We start from the raw sequence: 12,543 nt of genomic DNA on the forward strand, positions 1-12,543 counted from the left end.
TGAAACAGCACCAAATAATTGTCCGCTGTAATTACTTCTATACAAAATCCAAAAACAGCGTTTAATATCTAGAATGAAGCTAGTTAAAAGTCTCATAAGGAAATAGAAAATGATGCCACTTCCTACGGAAGTGTACAATAACCGGCGGATGACAAAACACAACTGGAGGCAAAGGCAAAGCCCCTAAGACAGACACCTTTCCTTAAAGAAAAGTAAAGAAAAATAAAAAAGAAATTATGAAAGAAAAAAGGATTGGGAGGGAGAGAAAGTTGATCTTCTCTGCGCTCGTAGGATTGCAATCCTTTACTAGGTCAATAGGAAAGTGGTATATAAAAGACCACTTTTTCCGCTTCGAAATACGTTATAAACGATAGAAGCTTTGTCGTCTGACACCTAGTGCAGGTATGAAATTTTTATTTATCATTATATATGCATTTCAACGGTTATAAAAATAATATTTTAGCAATTTGTTCACCAACATGTCGCAGAACTCTTTTTTTATAGGGGATATTTGTTTAATAATAGAATTTATTTCCTTGTCGTGAGAATTTTTCGCCCGTTTTGGAAGTTTAGAACAGGATGGAAAAAGTTTTAGACAGAATGCCAGATGTCAATATCTTTTTATTGATAAAAAGTTTTTGAACCCGGATGTTTGCTTCAAACATTTTGGAAGAGCATTCGGATACTTGAAAATAAAATAAAATCTTTTTAAAATAATTTAAAAATGTATATTATGATTAATATTTTATAGAGATATTATAAAATTGCTTCAATTTTAAACATAAGCTAAAATTTAAGCGGTTGAATTTCTAGAGCCTTTATAGTAAATTACTCTAGTGATTTTTTTTAATTTTAGACTTCCCTTTTTTTCCTCCTTTCTTTTTCTTTTTTCTTTTAAGAAATTTATCTTATCCTAACATAATTGAAAATGGGAATATGTTTGAAAACATTTCGTTTGTCACAACATTTAAGTTAAAACGCAGTAATTTTTTAAAAAATGCTAATAAAAATAATTTTAATATTAAATTTGTAAATAGTAAGATTATAAAAATTCTAAAAAGGTGAAAATATTCATCTGAAGTTTATTTATTGTATCAATATATATAATATTTGTTATGTACATGTAAAAGGATAAAAATAATCGCTTCCAAAATAGCTGTATTAAAACTTTTAAAATTACATTAAAACTGTTTGTATATTAAACATATAAATAGTGAAATGGTAAAAAATTTCGAAAATGTGAAGAAATTCTTCTTAAAATTGTGCATTTCATAACTTAAGAAGTATGAAACTTTAAACTTTTCATTTACAATATATTAAATTCCTTTCGGAGATTTAAAAAAAATTGAAGAAAATCTTTACTTAATATTTAGAATTAAACAAATGAGAAATCGAAAATAATCATCTGCTAATGAATAATTATTATTGAAAAGTGTTATTCCAGAAGAACCCTTCCTCAGAATAATATTGATGAAATTCGCAAGTATAGAAGCAATGATTTATATGAACAAAATTGCCTCTTCAATTAATATTTAAAAAATTTTGAATAACCAGAAAACAGTGAAAAAGGTCATCGACTTATTTCTATAATTCACTTTTTATATCAAAAATAAAAATAATATATAAAAATTTCTGTAAAGAATTCATAAGAAACAGTTAATGAAGATTTTTTCATTTTGCTGATATTATTACCTTTTAGTGAATTTCCACGTATTTTTCTCCTAAAAAAGGAATTCCATTTTAAGAAAAGTTTCTTTTCCCAACATTCGCATCGCTGCTGGATTTGTAAATCATAACGCTTTGTTTCATTGTGCATTCATTAGAAAATTATTTTAAAAAATCCACAGCCAACTGATTTTTGGATGAAATTAGGACAAAACTAAGTAATAGCAATTATGACAATGGAATTTTGCCAGAATAGTAAATGTTAAAAGATAAATAAATATACTTTGCAACACATCTTTCAAAAATAATTTTTGCAAAATTTATTATTTGAGAAAATCATAACACCACAGTCCTAAGCTCATGTTTGATGAACTGAAGCGACTTCATCCGTGTAAAATGTATATAAATAGAGTTCAGCGACAATTTGTCGTTAGAAACTTCTGTTTTTACTTTATGGTAATAAATACTAATGCTTATTTCTTTAAGAGCACGAATTATTTATATCGTAGTTTATCAGGTATACAAAAATACTGTTATTAATTGGTGGGCCTTAAAAGAAAGATTTAATTAATGCACATTATATTGAAGATATTTATTTACTAAAAGTGAACTCTTATCAAAGAATTGAGATTTTTTTATATTTCAAATATTAACATGAAGATAATATAATACTTATAACACTAATCTAGGATACTTATCTTACAGTGAATTCCTTTCAGAATAACTGAATAAAATAAACACCTCTTCATCTACCGTTTAAATTATTTCGAATTAAATAAATTTTTTATTCATTCAACAATTTAACGTTGAAAGGAAAATTTTTAAAATTAACTCTTGAGATGATTCTTTTTGTAAAATAAGCACTTGCTATGCAAAATTAAACTAACTCCAATTACACAGGAGGATGCTTAATAAATAAAATTGGGTAATACAGACAAACAACAACTGGGCAATACAAAATTTTGGACTTTGGCGGACAACAAACGGAAAAAGAGCTGCATTATATTTTTATTTATTTATTTTTGCAATAATTTTAAATAACAGCATATATCTACAAAAACGTACTTTTGATAAATTTTTTTCTAAACTAGATATATTTTGCCCAACTCTTTTTGAAATGATTAAGTACAGGTTTCGAATGTTGTTATTATCGACTTCTCTCAGAACATATTTATTAAAAATGTTTCAATTATGAAATTGATTTCGGTATACAAAAATTATTAATTAAAAAATATTTCCATAATATATAAATATAATAATTTCATGCCATATTTCATATTTGTATTAGATTCTTATTCACTAATAAAAACTTTTGAGTTTTAGTATTATAAAGTTTATAAGATAAAATATTATCAGCGAATTGTGACCTTTATGATGCGATACGCATGATAAAAAAAATCCTTCTAGTAATAATCTGGAAAACAGACTGATGGATTTTTTGGGAGAATTTTTTGAATTTTGGCACATAGTTACATCTAGAGTAATACGAGCTCTTTAATAAAGGATTATATAAAATAATGGTTACATTTTTAATTAAAAGCTAATCAAAATTCTTATGTTTTCAAAAACTTCGAAGCATACAATAAAAAAATTTTCAGTGATATCAGTTTTACTTCCACAAAATTTTTTTTTTTTTTTTTAAATTTCTATCAACTAAAAATTATTTTACAACAGTATTTTTCATTGTTTGAATTTCTAAATTTCTAAATTTCTAATCACGCTCACTGCTATTATATTAAATGTGTTTTTTAAAGTGCGCATTATTGTATCTATATCATTAAGAATAAACTTCAAGATAATCTAATCAATACTAAAAAACTTCATGCTACGGTATTTCGAACTGGAGGTTCAAATCTCCTTTAATTTTTTGAATTTTTATTTTACCAAAGCATTCCCTCATATATTAGTTAGAAATAGCATTCAATGCGTGTTTTTCACATAAAATATGAATATCATATGAACATTTTTAAAATGTCATAAAAAACAAATTTCATTAAATAAAAAGAAATGCGTCAAAGTGATTAAGAGCAAATGAGTCTAAAGTGGAACGGCTTCCTTATGATCTCATGTATTAAAAAAGTTTTAAAGAACTGTTATAATAAAATAAAACTATTTCTAGCATTAGTTTTATTAATTAAAATTATGTCTAGCATTCTATGAACTAATCAATCCGTGTTTCCAAAATAGCATACATTTAAATACAATGCGCACAAAAATTTGTACATCAAAAGTTATTTTTAAAAAATACATCATCCATGCATGAAATTCAAAAATATTTTATGGCGTTAAAAGAGTGTTAAATATTTACAAAACTAAATTCAAACTGTCTATTAAATGGTTTATATGTAACTATCGTAATCTATATATCATGTGTAAGTAAGTCATTATGAACATTTTTATTTTGCTCGTGTCACTAAAAAATAACACAAGGTATGAAGGTCTAAAATAATCAATCGTAACACTAACAATCTTATTTTAGTTGTTTAAATTTTTGATGATTGAATATTTGTATTTGAAGAATCATTTGCTATTATTCACTTCGATTAATGTCTATCATGAGAAAACCATTAATTATTAGTTAATTAAATAAGGCAGAACTTCTTTTCCACAGAAATCTGCAGAGAAGGAGAACTAAAAACAGTGTTTCCGGCTGGGACATTTAATTTTAGTTTAAAATTAAGGTCCATCATTAATAGAGTATCTTCGGCTTTAATGTTAAACAACCAAATTAACACATCTTTATTTAAAAAATTTAAACTCATGTCATTTTAACGGAAGGTTTATAAGGGAAGTATCATCCCTTCATTTGCAAACTGCTTATAACATGCGCATAGTTAAGTTGAAAATTAACTATAAAGTTGAAAATTTTCCATAAATACTGCTTATAACATATGTTAAATTTTTACATATGTGAAAAAAGAGGCTTTTCAATTTGAATAATGAAATCATAAATAATAATAAATGCTCAGGGTTAGTATAAAATTATTAAATATTGCAGTTTTTATTTTCTCATACTAAAATACGTAATTATAAAAATAAAAAAATAAAAATAAAAAGTCGACCGTGAGTCGCGCGAATTACCGCTCTCCGAGTCCATAAAACACCTTTTCAGAATTACATCTGTCCGTCTGTGAATAAAATAATTCACGACAACATTGAACTAGACGAATGTAATTTAGTATGTAGCCTTTATACCAAATTTGTAGATTTCTAACAAATGGTGAATGAAATTCTCACATGGTTTGTCTTGTCTGTCCGAAACCAAGTGAACACGATGATTACATAATGTGAAGCATTAGGTGAGTAAAATTTCTTAAGAGTTTTAGCATATAAAATATAGAAAAGCCTTGCTCAAATTTTGCAGTTTTTATACCGGATAGAGAAAGGATAATACCTTTATTTGGGAGTATGTGAGAAAGTTTAGGAGAGACCATTGCCACTGACTTTCAGTTAGTTTATTATATGTCGATGGATGATTTTTTTTTCTAAACAATATCATAGTTGATTATTTTTGAAGTATAATTAAATATTCAAAATATACTTAAATATCAAAACTTAGTCTGAATAACTGATCACTGAGTAGCTTAAAGTTTTTTCATTCAATTAATTATGGGGCATTTGTTTGACGTGAGCTATTAAACATTTTTAAACGGTAATTTAAAAAGGCAAATGAAAATTTTCTATACCATTTATTTTTATTTATAATGATTCAAATTTAATCTTTCACAGGGTATTCTTAGATAGACATTTTTTCTTTAGAAAAATTCAACCACTGCTTTGATTATCCAGATTTATTAATCAATAATGCAGCTATGATTAGACAAAACTTTCATCTTATAAATATAGAGAAGCTTAATTAATAGGTAATCTTAATCTTTGGGTCCTGTGTCCAAAAAATAAATCCTGATGGCTACTTTTAAAGATATAATAAAATACTTTATTGCTAACTGAAGTACATGTTTGGATAACATGTGAAGATAATTTCTAACCATATTGAGACACTTATCATTTTGAGACACCACGGTTTTTTTAATCTTTGTAACGAAAAATGATACTGATTATAATGATAACCGGCCCTAACAGCTTACTTCGTTGCAGCGTCATTCTGGGACATCTTAGCAGAAAGAAAAAAGATTCAAATTTGCAAATAAAAAATAATACAGGTGATATCTGCATTGTAGGAGAGACGATTCAATATTTTCCAGTAAAAGGCTGTATTACCATTCAGTTGTAGGCGCAGTATGGGGATGGGGCGAGCGTTTTGACTTTCTTAACTAATGTCTCAACACTCCACGAAACATCTCTGTTCCTAGTTTCAATATTTGTTAATATCGTTGTCTTTCTTAATATTTATGTTTTTGTTTTACGCATTAGTCAAATTAAATGGCGGGCATGTGTATTCTTGCTATTACAATGCAGCTATGGTTTAAATTGCCACCAAAATTTATTTTCTGGATAACCCATGTAATTCTGAAAAGCCTCAAATGACGCTGTGCATAAATTTATCTTTGTGAATTTACATACTATCTACTTACTAAAAGAAATTAATTTACTTTGTTGTTTCAGATCGGTTTAATTTCATATCATTGTTCAACCATGAGGCTGCTGTTCGTTGCCATCCTCACTTTCCTAGTACTCATGTCTACAGTTGAGTGGGCTTCGACCCAAACAACAAGACGGCCGCCTGCGTTTATACAGAGAGGTATCTGCCGACTATGCTTGGGAAACAGACAGGCTAGGAAGGATTGCTGTAGCGACGTGCAGATGTGTTGCGATGGCGATGTCATAAATCCTGGAAATTTCATCTTTTCAACCACCTCACCCGGAAAATAGTCTGACAGATTCTTCCGTTATGTAACTGTGCCATGCTGTGTATGCGTTTTGAAAAATGTATATAATTATTTGTAAATGTGTTCGTAATAAATGTGGAAAAATTAATTATAGTGTTGGTTCTCTTTTTTGGAAGTTAGATATCTATTAAGATGATTTTTATTTCGGTTACTACTTTAAATTTCATATTATTCTAGAATCATCCTCAGCTTCTTACCTCCAAAAAAAATAGGTTTCTTATCTCAAATCATAACAAAATATCTTGATTTGTTAATACATTATAATTATTAAGATTAATTCGTAAAAATTCCGATAAGGTTGTTGATGTTCTTTTCATGAATTAATCAATCTCAATCTCCGAAAATACTTTGATAAATTATTACTATTATTAGAAAAAGCAAATGTTTCATTTAAAGATTATGAGTTTTAGACATTTATTGAAATAGTTCTTATTTCAAAAGAAATTTCAAAGTTTCAAATTATTCGATCAACTATCAAATGTAAATTACATTATTAATTGCACTATATTAATATCTTTTTTAATGTATATTAGGTTATATACTATTTCAGTGTATAATATATGCCAATATTTTTAGTGTATGTAGACATTTTAAATTAAATTATTCAATATTTACTGAAAATTTAAAATTAATATTCATGATTTTTATAAATAATTTTATTCTTGAAATTATGTTGTCATAGATTAATTAAGTGTAAAACATGTTAAATAAAGTTTTTAAAAATATGTAATGTAAATTTAAGCAGATTGATTAAAAAGCAAACAATTCAAATAAAATTAATAAAAATGGCCATCATCATTGTTTAAATAAAAAAAGTTATCGTTTTTTTTTTCCCTTCTTACTCTGAATCGCATTTTGAAATAACAACAACAAAAAATTATTATAATTGTTGCAAATCAAATTTATAAAAAAATATCATTCTTAAATACTAAATTCATAATTAAAATTCATAAAACAAATTTGAGGTGCAAATTTAAATACAGATTTAATAATGTCATAATCCTCATTAAACGTATAATCAATAATCGAAAACAAAAAAGAATAATAAATTCTAGCAAAAGGCTTAATTGAGATAAAAATGTTCTTGATAATAAATTTTAACCAGTGTTCTAAAAAGCAAAAAGTAACTTTTTTGAATCGAAAATACGAATATTCCTCACACCCACCAAAATTCATAAATGTGTGAAGCGTTGATAGAAATATCCAGAGCACATTGGAGTTTTAATCATACTTACTATATTTTAAATTTTAATGAATTTTCAGATATTCTGTTTTTTTTAGATAGTCACTGTAGTTTAACTTCTATATAATATCGTTTGCTGCGCCTCATTCTTTTACGATTTTGTTTTCAAGTCTATATTTTTGATAAAAGGATATCTTTAAGCCTTTTTTTATTTTGTTTTCTGCAATTTAGGGCTAAATATATTTCGTAACTCTTTAATATAAGTATTATAAAATCTTAAAATTCATTTTTGATCTTAAATTCTCTACCAGACTATTCCACTAACATAAAATAAATGTATTTAGTATTAAATTTAGTTTTTCAATAAAATTTATTTATGAACTGATTATTAAATTCTAAAAATATCAAAATATTATATTTTGATAGAGGACAGCAACTTTAGATAATTTCAGAACCTAGTATATAAATGAATGGATAAAAATGCGATTTCAAAAGCCAAGCATTATAAAATTTAAATTTAATAAAAATTTGTATTAATATACAAATTTGGAAAAAAGCGTCTTTAAATGCATTTTCCCATTTAGTTTTAATAATTTTCAAAGGCGGTTTGTTCTCTTGATAACGGCTTACGAAAGAAATATTCCACCTGTGATTTTACCGAGTGATTCTTCCATATGTTTTTCTAAGACAATATACATCAAGGCAAAATATGTCAATTGACAGTGAAGAGTATTTTGAATTAACCATGAAATAAAAACATTTTTAGATTCGCAAGACAACAAATTGAAATACTGTTAAATGCTCAAAGAATCTCTACTTTGAAATAGTAATGAATGACAGACACTATATAAAATAAATACTGATAAATTAATTTATATAAATAAAATTAAAAAGAAATTTATCTCAATAACGAAACTTAAGTAACTTCTTGAACAATTTATGCACGTTGAGCTTATTTAAGTTTTTTTGAATAATAGGCATAAATCTAATTAAAATGCCTTAGAGTTTAATAAAAAAGAAAATTTTTTTATCAAAATAATAAATTAGTAACACGAACTCTCTGACAAAATATAAAACAATTAAAATATATGTATCGTTTACAAATGATTTCTTTTTAAATTGCATTACTATTGTAATGTAAGTGTTGTTTTTTTTCTGCTTTCTAATGCGGTTATATGAAAGTGAAAAGTATGTTCCTTCTTTTTTATTTTTTTTAAATGTAATTTTTATCATGTTTCTCTCTTTCTTTTTAAACACTGCCGTGTCTGTATGAACATCCTTTTGATCGGTAGCAAAAATAGAGAAATGTTGCGTGTTGAAGGTAGCATACTTAATGATTTTATGATATCCCAGAGTTCAGAATTTATTCCAAACTAAATATTCAACTTTATCTGCTTTGCCATATTTAAATAAATAAATAAATATAAGCAAATACATTCAAAAGAACTAAAAAGTGAGCAGTTTCTGAAATTCTCTAAAGGTGACTATTTTTAAGTAATTTTGACAATAACTATTTCTGTTCCTTTATTTTTATTTAATTAGTTTATAAAGCTATTAAATTTAAGCACACATTCCTTTAAACGATTCATATTAAGGAAAGAAAATAAGCATAAAGTTTTTATTATTATTAATTATTTAAAGGTACACGTACAAATCATGTAAAAATAAATGGAAGTTAAGGATTGAAAATAATTTTTCAGATGGTTTCTCTGCATATTCAACCAAGAATTTTACTCTTTTTATAAGTGGTTGCTAGAGGGTTAAAATCCAGTCAACATTAATCTAGTTATCACTCTAACAAGATAACATAGCCAAAGCACGCGAATGCACGCATACACACATTTACATTTTGAGCGGGGTGGTAGTTTTAGGTCATAGGGGCCATAATCAGTGAAGATTTGCAGAAATTTTTCCAAAATATTGTCATGCAATAGGTAATCAACCAAAAAATTAATTTCTGCGCTTTGTAGTTAATGATGATGAATACTTAAATATTTTTTTTTAATTTTCTATCTTTTAATTGCTTTTTTCTTTTTTGTCTTTTAATTTAAAATCTTTTAATATCTCTGAATTTAATTTGTTTTTGTAAAATAATTAAGAAATCATAAATCAATTTTTTTATACATTCACTACTAGATGGCGCTTCTTGCATTGAATCAAAATATTAAGTATTTTATTAATAAGTAAGCTCTGAAAACACTAAAATGTTTTACTATCATTTGGAGCACACATTTATATAGATCTATAGTTCGTCAGGAACAGAGCGAAAAAGCGAAACCAAAGGTATTCAATTGTATTCTGATATCCATCTCAAACAGAACAGACCGACTTAAGAAAAAAGATTATTTTTTACTGTATTTTATACTTGTTAATTGGTAATAACATACAGAAAATGCATTCAATTTAGTGACCACTAAACAATGGGTTCTTGGATTTCATTTCATAATATGTTCTTAAGAACTTTAGACAATTTTTGCATATCATTGTAAGCAATTTCATACACAAATTAATTATTCCCTAAAATTCGCTCGACTCTCAATAAACAGGTACACCTCTATCAGTGCACCTCCAGTAACACCTCTTTAATACGTTGTTTTCGCTAACACGCTTTTTCACAATGGTTCTTATTCATTTCAATATTAAGAATATCATTAAAACGACGTAGATAATCAATATTCGTTTAATAAAATAATAGAATAAATTTTTTAAATATAAATTCAACTCATATTGCTTAGAATTGAAATCCAAATGCTAAAAACATTTAAACAAAATTAGCATTTGAAATTAACAGTTGAGGGTATGGGAAACTCCCGTAAAAAGAACAAAAAGTAGGATTATTGCATTGTAGATAAAGATACGTTAACATGAATGATGGGGAAAATACGTTAACATGAACGACGTACTAATGAAGTGTCGATGTATTTGGTTATTATTATTATTTTCTATTAATTGTAATAAAAGCTTTTAAAATATCAAATATATTCTACAACATTATTTAAGAAGTATTATTGCAATAAAGGTATTGTAAATTTTATAAGTTAAGTTTTTAAAATTTTAAAATAGTTTAAATCTTATAATTACTATTTTAAATTAAAATTATAATAATATTTTTAAATTATCATGACACCATATTAATAAATAGACTTATATCATTACATTAAATGTCTCAGGTAATTTTTAATTGTTTTTGTTTTGAACCAATTGTTGCATGTTTCGTTCTCCTTAACACATGGTTTTGGAATGGTTACTTGAATAGGGTACTAAAGAGATCCTGCCCAAAGTTATTTCATTTATAATAATACACATTGTACTCGAGTATTATCAGTTTTACTCTTTTCTTACAATTATTCAATGGAATAGCTTCGAAGTGTAGAAAAGAAAAGTGAGCATTGTTGTGGATCTTTACTCTAATTATTTAAATTCTCAATTTGAAAGAAATATGCAGTCTTTTGTTTGAAGGCCACATATTAAATTACATTTATACAGCTTGCAGCAATTTCGAGTTATAGAGTTTGAGTTTTGAGTTACATGTTGTTTATGTGATTTCATTATTTGTATTTTTTGTTTTTTTATTTAATTATTTTATTTGTATTTTTTATTCTTTGTATACTTATTCATATAGCAAAAATGAATACTGAACATAGATGGCGCAATAGGCTCTAAACCCTATGTATGTTTGGAATGTGAGGGAAGCGCACTTAAGTTTTTTTTTTATTGTAAACACTTCAACCAGAGAGTTGTTGTGAAACTGGTGCAAGCAGGCACCGCTCGCTCTTTTGTTAGCGGCAAGGAGAATTATACGTTCGCTCTTTGTTAGCGGCAATTTCTACTTTTAAATCTATATATTACGTGTTTCCTTATATATATGTGTGATCATCGTCCATATGTGTGTGTGTGCGAAAATGAATAAGGAAAAGACAAGAAAGCATCTTTCCCTGGATTAAATACACACACCCAGCTACGCATATACACGAACAGATGGAATGATAAAGCGTCAACTCTTCGATGCATTTGGTTTAAAATGGAAAACCCAATTAAAATTCCAGTAAGAAATACAATTACAATTTGGGGAGGATTTCATTCATTTAGTTTGTTCCGTTTTAGTGTTCACACACACATGCATGGACAAATTAGTTTCCAGAGTTTAACTGAATTTCGTTCAAGTTTATTAAAATTTACCATTTTGATGAAAAGATTATGTACTACATTTCATCCGTTAAACGTATTCCTTTTTTGAGTTATGTTTTCAAAAACGAGTAAAAAAAAAAAAAAAATCAAATATGAGATTTACGAACCGTTTTTTAGGACTCAAGATGGGGTGTAAAATACTGTTGTGAACAGGGATGGATGAATAGAGGTTAGACTCATCAACCTTTGTTGTTGATAGGAATAGGAGGCAAGCGGAATCAGATGATAGACAAAACTTCTTACCAATGTTTGGAGCTTTAGAGAACGATAGAGTGATATAGTTGCATTATACAGGATGAAAGAAATACTTTAAAATAACATTTATTAAGAGAGATACATTTTAAGAAAATATTTACTATACAGGAGAGTCCACAGTGACTATTCTGTTACATCGGCACATAATAAAGGCAAGCATATATGTATATATTATTCCACCTTTAGTAGATCTACATATTAGTAGTGGTTATCCGATAGACATTCACAGGATTCTGATTAAATTGTTGCGAATAGAGATGCCAAATGAAATGACTGGAACAAAGCATTGACACAAGGGAGGGAAAATATGAATTAAGAAATGAATACACGATATTTCATAACTTAAATTCAGAAATTTTTGACAGATAATCAGCATTGTAAGATCGAATTTCTTGATGAATA

General features: G+C 26.7%; 1 long non-coding RNA gene across 1 annotated transcript; it reads left to right on the top strand.

Annotated features, from left to right (window-relative positions):
• Positions 1-264: 264 nt before the first annotated feature.
• Positions 265-6,603, top strand: LOC129969087 (uncharacterized). Its single transcript, XR_008784460.1, has 2 exons — positions 265-402; positions 6,232-6,603. It is a non-coding gene; the product is annotated as an uncharacterized LOC129969087 (long non-coding RNA).
• The last annotated feature ends 5,940 nt before the right edge of the window (positions 6,604-12,543 follow it).

The sequence above is a fragment of the Argiope bruennichi genome, chromosome 5 (assembly GCF_947563725.1).
Source record: "Argiope bruennichi chromosome 5, qqArgBrue1.1, whole genome shotgun sequence".
NCBI lineage: Eukaryota > Metazoa > Arthropoda > Arachnida > Araneae > Araneidae > Argiope > Argiope bruennichi.